Here is a 7,777-nt window from a genome sequence, read left to right on the forward strand (position 1 = left end):
GTTTCCAGCCAAAAAAAAAAAAAGGAAGCTGTTTTGTTTTTCTTGAGACAGTGTCTGTTACCCAGGCTGGAGTGCAGTGATGTGACCATGGCTTACTGCAGCCTTGACCTCCCAGGCTCAAGTGATCCTCCCATCTCAGTCTCCTAAGTAGCTGTGCAGTTTTGAGTGAGTTCCTTAATCCTGAGTTCTAATTTGATTGCACTGTGGTCTGAGAGAGTGTTTGTTACGATTTTTGGTTTTTTTGCATTTGCTGAGGAGTGTTGCACTTCCAATTATGTTGGCAGTTTTAGAATATGCGTGATGTGGTGTTGAGAATAATGTATATTCTGTGGATTTAGGGTGGAAAGTTTCGTAGATGTCTAGTATGTCTGCTTGGTCCAGAGCTGAGTTCAAGTCCTGAATATCCCTGCTAATTTTCTGTCTCGTTGATATGTCTAATATTGACAGTGAGGTGTTAAAGTCTCCCAGTATTGTGTGGGAGTCTAAGTCTCTTTGTGGGTCTCTAAGAACTTCCTTTACATAGCTGGGTGCTCCTGTATTGGGTAGATAGTTAGCTCTTCTTGTTGCATTGATCCCTTTACCATTATGTAATGCCTCCCCCCCCCCTTTTTTTTTAATCTTTGTTGGTTTAAAGACTGTTTTATTAGAGACTAGAATTGCACTCCCTGCTTTTTTTTTTTTTGGCTTTTCATTTGTTTGGTAAATATTCTTCCAACCCTTTATTGTGAGCCTATGTGTGTCTTTGCATGTAAGATAGGTCTTCTGAATACAGCACACCGATGGGTCTTGACTCTACCCAATTTACCAGTCTGTGTCTTTAAATTGGGGCATTTAGCCTATTTACATTTAAGGTTAATATTGTTATGTGAGAATTTGATCCTGTCATTATGATACTAGCTGGTTATTTTGCCCATTAGTTGATGTAGTTTCTTCACAGTGTTGGTGGTCTTTACAATTTGGTATGTTTTTGCAGTTGGTACTGGTTTTTCCTTTCAATATTTAGTGCTTCCTGCAGGAGTTATCTTAAGGCAGTCCTGGTGGTGACAAAATCTTTCAGCATTTGCTTGTCTGTAAAGGATTCAGTTTCTTTTTCACTTATGAAGCTTAGTTTGATTTGATATGAAATTCTGGGTTGAAAATTCTTTAAGTATGTTGAATATTGTACCCCACTCTCTTCTGGTGTGTAGGGTTTCTGCAGAGAGATTCGCTGTTAGTCTAATGGACTTTCCTTTGTGTGTAACCTGACCTTTTCTCTGGTTACCCTTAACATTTTTTCCTTCATTTCAACCTTGGTGAATCTGACAATTATGTGTCTTGGGGTTGCTCTTCTTGAGGAGTATCTTTGTGGTGGTCTCTTTATTTCCTGAATTTGAATGTTTGTCTGTCCTGCTAGGTTAAGGAAGTTTTCTTGGATGATATCCTGAAGAGTGTTTTTCAATGTTCCATTCTCCCTGTCACTTTCAGGTACACCAATCAAATGTAGACTTTTCACATAGTCCCATATTTCTTGGAGGCTTTGTTTGTTTCTTTTCATTCTTTTTTCTCAAATCTCGTCTTCATGCTTTATTTTATTAAGTTAATCTTTAATCTCTGATATCCTTCACTTGATCAATTTGGCTATTGATACTTGTGTATGCTTCACGAAGTTCTTCTGCTGTATTATTCAACCCCATCAGGTCATTTATGTTATTCTCTAAACTGGTTATTCTAGCTAGCAATTCCTCCAATCTTTTTTCAAGATTCCTAGCTTCCTTGCATTGTGTTAGAACATGCTCCTTTAGCTTGGAGGAGTTAGTTGTTGCCCACATTCTGAGGCCTACTTCTGTCTATTTGTCAAACTCATTCTCCATCCAGTTTTGCTGTTTTGCTGGTGAGGAGTTGTGATCCTTTGGAAGAGAAGAGGCATTCTGGTTTTGAAATTCTCAGCCTTTTGCTCTGCTTTTTCCTCATCTTTGGGAATTTATCTACCTTTGGTCTTTGATGTTGGTGACGTTTGGATGGGGTTTTTGTGTGGATGTCCTTTTTATTGATGGTGATTGTATTTCTTTCTGTTTGTTAGTTTTCCTTTTAACAGTCAGGCCCCTTTGCTGCAGGTCTGGTGGAGTTTGCTGGAGGTCCACTCCATACCCTTTTTGCCCAGGCTGCAGAACAGCAAAGATTGCTGCCTGTTTCTTACTCGAAACTTCATCCCAGAGGGCAATGGCCAGATGCCAGCAAGAGCTCTTCTATATGAGGTGTCTATTGACCCCTGCTGGGAGGTGTCTCCCAGTCAGGAGGCACGGGGGTCAGAGACCCACTTAAGGAGATAGTCTGTCCCTTAGCAGAGCTCGAGCGCTTTTCTGGGAGATCTGCTGTTCTCTTTAGGGCTGGCAGGCAGGAAGGTTTAAGCCTGCTGAAGCTGCACCCACAGCCATCCCTTTTCCCAGGTGCTCTATTCCAGGGAGATAGGAGTTTTATTTTTAAGCCCCTGACTGGGGCTGCTGCCTTTCTTTCAGAGATGCCCTGCCCAGAGAGGAGGAATCTAGAGGGTCAGTCTGGCTACCCCAGCTTTGCCTAGCTGTGGTGGGCTCCACCGAGTTCTAACTTTTCAGTGACTTTGTTTACACTGTGAGGGGAAAACTGCCTACTCAAGCCTCAGTAATGACGGACTCCCCTCCCCCCACCAAGCTCAAGCATCCCAGGTCAGCTTCAGACTGCTGTGCTGACAGTGAGAATTTCAAGCCAGAGGCTCTTAGCTTGCTGGGCTCTTTGGGGGTGGGATCTGCTGAGCTAGACCACTTCGCTTTCTGGCTTCAGCTCCCTTTCCAGGGGAGTAAACTCTTCTGTCTCACTGACTACTGGGGTATGAACAAAATACTCTTGCAGTTAACTCTTTGTCTGCCCAAACAGCCACCCAGTTTTGTGCTTGAAACCCTGGGTCCTGGTGGCATAGACACCTGAGGGAATCTCCTGGTCTGTGGGTAGCAATGACCATGGGAAAAGCATAGTATCTTGGCCGTAATGCAGCAATCCTCATGGCACAGTCCCTCACAGCTTCCCATGGCTAGGGGAGGGAATTCCCCTACCCCTTGCACTTCCTGGGTGAAGCAATGCCCCACCCTGCTTTGGCTCTCCCTCTGTGGGCTGCACCCACTTTCTAACCAGCCCCAATGAAATGAGCCAGGTACCTCAATGCAGAAATCACTCAGCTACTGTGTCGATCTCACTGGCAGCTGCAGACTGGAGCTATTCTTATTCAGCCATCTTCAGAAGCATTTTTAACTGTACAATTCCATGGCATTAAGTACCTTCACAATGTTGTCACATTTGCTCTAGCATTCTGATTTTCTTTCTGTCTTTTTAAAATATTTTATTTTAAATTCTAAGATATATGTACAGGACGTGCGGGTTTGTTATGTAGGTAAGCGTGTGCCATGGGTGGCTTGCTGCACCTACCAACCCATCACCTAGGTATTACGCTCCACGTGAATCAGCTATTTATTTTGATGCTCTCCCTCCTCCTGCTCCCCTGATAGATCTCAGTGCATATTGCTCCCCTCCCTGTGTCCATGTGTTGTTATCGTTCAGCTCCCACTCCTAAGTGAGAACATGCTTGTAAGCGAGCTCACGTGGTGTTTGATTTTCTGTTCCTGTGTTAGTTTGTTGAGGATACTGACTTCCAGCTCTACCCATGTTTTGCAAAGGATATGATCTCACTTTTTTAAATGGCTGCATAGTATTCCATGGTGTATACGTACATTTTCTTTACCAGTTAATCATTGATGAGCATTTAGGTTGATTCCATATCATTACTATTATGAATAGTGCTGCAATGAACATATGTGTGCTTGTATCTTTGTAATAGAATGATTTATATTCCTTTGGGTATATACCCAGTAATGGGATTGCTGGGTCAAATGATATTTCTGATTCTAGGTCTTTGAGATATTGCCACACTATTTTTCACAATGGTTGAACTAATTTACATTCCCACCAACAGTGTAAAAGTATTCCTATTTGTCCACAGCCTCACCAGCATCTGCTGTTTCTTGACTTTTAAAAGGCCATTTTAAATGGCTTGAGATGGTATCTCATTGTGGTTTTGATCTACATTTTTCTAATGATCAGTATGTTGAGCTTTTTTCCATATGTTTGTCGGCTGCATAAATATCTTCTTTTGAAAAGAGTCTGTTCATTTTTTTGCCCACTTTTTAACAAGTTGTTTGTTTGTTAGTAAATTTGTTTACTTTCCTTGTGGATGATGGATATCAAACCTTTGTCAAACGGATAAATTGCAAAAATTTTCTTCGATTCTGTAGGTTGTCTCTTCACTTTGATGATAGTTTCTTTTTCTGTGCAGAAGTCCTTTAGTTTAATTCGATCCCATTTGTCAGTTGTTGTTTTTGGTGCAATTGCTTTTGACGTTTTTATCATGAAAACTTTGTCCATGTCTATGTCCTGAATGGTATTGCCTAGATTTTATTCTAGGGTTTTTATAGTTTGGGGTTTTACATTTAAGTCTTTAATCCATCTTGAGTTAATTTTTCTATAAGTTGTAGGGAATGGGGTTCAGTTTCAATTTTGTACATATGGCTAGCCAGTTTTGCCAGCACAATTTATGAAATAGGAAATCCTTTCCCATTGCTGGTTTTTGTCAGGTTTGTGGAAGATTAGATGATTGTAGATGTGCAGTCTTATTTCTGAGTTTTATATTCTGTTCCATTAGTCTATGTGTCCATTTATGTACTAGTACCATGCTGTTTTGGTAACTGTAGCCTTTTAGGATAGCTTGAAGTCAGGTAGTGTGATGCCTACAGCTTGTTTTTTTATTATGATCATCTTGGCTATATGGCCTTTTTTTTGATTCCGTATGAATTTTAAAGTGGTTTTTTCCAATTCTGTGAAGAATGTCCAATGGTAATTTAATGGGAATAGCTTTGACTCTAGAAATTACTTTGTTAGGTATGGCCATATTCAGGATATTTATTCTTTCTATCCATAAGCATAAAATATTTTTTTCAATTTGTTTGTGTCCTCTTTGATTTTTTTGAGCAGTGGTTTGCAATTATCCTTAAAGAGGTCCTTTACTTTCCTTGTGAGTTGTATTCTTAGGTATTTTATTCTGTTTGTAGAAATTATGAATGAGAGTTTATTCATGACCCCGTTCTCTGCTTCTCTATTGTTGGTGAATACGAATACCTGTGATATTTGCACACTGATTTTGTATCCTGAGATTGCTGAAGTTGCTTATAAGCTTGAGGAAGCTTTTGGACTGAGACAATGGCATTTTCTAGATATAGGATTATGTCATCTGTAAATAGAGACAGTTTGACTTCCTCTCTTCCTATTCAAATGCCATTTATTTCTTTTTCTTGCATTAATGCTTTTTCTTGCCCTGGCTAGATCTTCCAATACTATGTTGAATAAGAATGGTGAGAGAAGGCATCCTTGTCTTGTGCCGGTTTTCAAGGGGAATGCTTTCAGTTTTTGCCCATTCCCTATAATATTGGGCTGTGGATTTGTAAGAAATGGCTCTTATTATTTTGAGGTATCTTCCATCAATATCTAGTTTATTGAGAGTTTTTTGTTTTGTTTTTGTTTTGTTTTGTTTTATATTGATTTGCATATTTGAACCAGCCTTGCATCTCAGGGATGAAGCTGACTTGATTGTGGTCGATAACCTTTTTGATGTGCTGCTGGATTCAGTTTGCCAGTATTTTAGTGAGGAGTTTGGCATTGCTGTTTATCAGGGATGTTAGCCTCAGGTTTTCTTTTTTTGTTGTATATCCACCAAGTTTTGGTATCAGAATAAAGCTGTGTCATAGAATGAGTTAGGGAGGATTCCCTCCTTTCCAATTTTTTGGAATAGTTTCAGTAGAAATGGTACCAGCTCTTTTTTGTGCCTCTGGTAGAATTCAGCTCTTAATTCATTTGATTCTGGGCTTTTGTTGGTAGGGTCCTGGGAGGCCCCTCCTGGAATGGGAACCTGCCTCCTGCTCCCCCCCGCCTCCGGGCCAGCCACCACCATGAAGAAATTCTTTCAGGAGTTCAAGGCCAATATCAAGTTCAAGAGCGTGGGACCCAGTCAGAAGCTCACAGACTCTCTAGGGGAAAAGGCCCTCAAAGAGAAGCCCACCTAACCAGCTCCCCGGCAGCCCAGCCAGGGACCCACAATGAGGCACAGACGGCGGCTGCTGCCGCCCTGGTTCAGCTGGAGCATTAGCAATCCTGGCCCTGGGGCCCCACGTCTCAGGACACCATCCGAAACCAGGTGAGAAAGGAACTTCAAGCCGAAGCCACAGTCAGCAGGAGCCCCGAGGCCCCAGGGACCAACATAGTATCTCAGCCCAGAGAGGAAGTCTCCGCCCACCTGGCTGTGCCTGGCATCTATTTCACCTGTCCGCTCACCTGGGCCACCCTGAGGAAGGACCAGCCGGACGCCTGCATCAAGGACGCTATTCTCTCATGCTTTTCCACCGACCCAGTGGCGGCCTCCCATCGTGAAGATCCACACGTTCGACAAAGCCCGGGACCGGGTGAAGCTGGGCGTGGACGCCATCGCCAAGTACCTGGACAACATCCACCTGCACCCCGAGGAGGAGAAGTTCCGGAAGATCAAGCTGCAGAACAAAGTGTCCCAGGAGCGCATTAACTGCCTGGAAGGGACCCACGAGTTTTTTGAGGCCATTGTTTTCCAGAAGGTGATGCTTCCCGTCCCACGTCAGGGGAACCCAGAGGAGTTCTACGTGCTGAGCGAGGCCACCCTGGCCCAGCCCCGGAGCCTGGAGAGGCACGAGGAGCAGCTGCAGACCTCGGAGCCCGTGCCCGCCAAGCTGGACCGGCAGCGCTGTCTTCCAGCCCTCGCCCCCGGCCTCGCAGTTCGACTTGCCTGGGGATTTATTCAACCTCTCGGCCGAGGAGATCAAGCGGGAGCAGAGGCTTGGGTCCGATGCGGTGCAGCGGCTGAGTGTGCTGCGGACCGAGGCCAAGCGGTAGAAGGAGGAGCAGCGGGGGCTAGGAAGGGTGCGCCTCCCCGACGGCTGCCTCCTGCGGGGGACCGTCTGTGCCTGGGAACCGCTGGAGGCCGAGTGCGGTTCGTCCTGGAGGCCCTGCAGAACTACTGGCTGCCTTTTGAGCTGCTGGCCTTGGGACGGCAGAAGCTGTCAGAGAACGAAAACCTGGCCTTGAATGAGTGCGGGCTGGTGCCCTCTGCCCTGCTGACCTCGTGGGACGTGGCCGTGCTGGAGGACATCAAGCCGGACTCCATCCTGAAACCCCAGCTCCTGTCAGCCATCGAGAAGCTCTCGTGAAATAAAAGCAGCGCTGGCCTCAGCCCTGTGGGTCTGTCTCATGCTCTCCCTGTCCCTGTCCCGACCGCTCCAGGGCCTCTAAGCCATCTCTGGAAATACTTGCTCTTCCCCGTCGGCACGGGAAAGGTGCCGGCCGGCTGTGGAGCCGTGGAACCGGGCCCCGTGGCAGATCCCATAGCCTCCAAGGGAGAGGCCTGGGGACACCACCAAATCGAAGCCCTCCCTAGCTGCGATAACTGTGTCATGAAGCCCCTGGGCAGACACACGGGCGTCTCCCTGGGCAGAAGAGCAGACCTATGGCACAGGTCCTGTTCCCGTGTGCAGTGGGTGGCAGCAGCTACACCCGACGCTGGGGCTGGTCTGTGGATGTGGGTGATGACATCCAGGCCAGGAGGGGACTCTGGCCTTCCAGCACAGACCTGCAGTTACTAAATTATGAACCCAAATAAACAACAAAAACAAACAAAAATTCTCCCTCAATTTCAGAA

The 7,777-nt window shown here is 45.1% G+C and overlaps 1 pseudogene across 1 annotated transcript; it reads left to right on the forward strand.

Annotated features, from left to right (window-relative positions):
* The first annotated feature begins 6,005 nt into the window (after positions 1–6,005).
* LOC108294543 lies at positions 6,006–7,289 on the forward strand (annotated as a pseudogene). Its single transcript, XR_005197988.1, has one exon. The product of XR_005197988.1 is annotated as a UBX domain-containing protein 6-like (transcript).
* The last annotated feature ends 488 nt before the right edge of the window (positions 7,290–7,777 follow it).

Source organism: Cebus imitator, unplaced genomic scaffold (assembly GCF_001604975.1).
Source record: "Cebus imitator isolate Cc_AM_T3 unplaced genomic scaffold, Cebus_imitator-1.0 Scaffold586, whole genome shotgun sequence".
NCBI lineage: Eukaryota > Metazoa > Chordata > Mammalia > Primates > Cebidae > Cebus > Cebus imitator.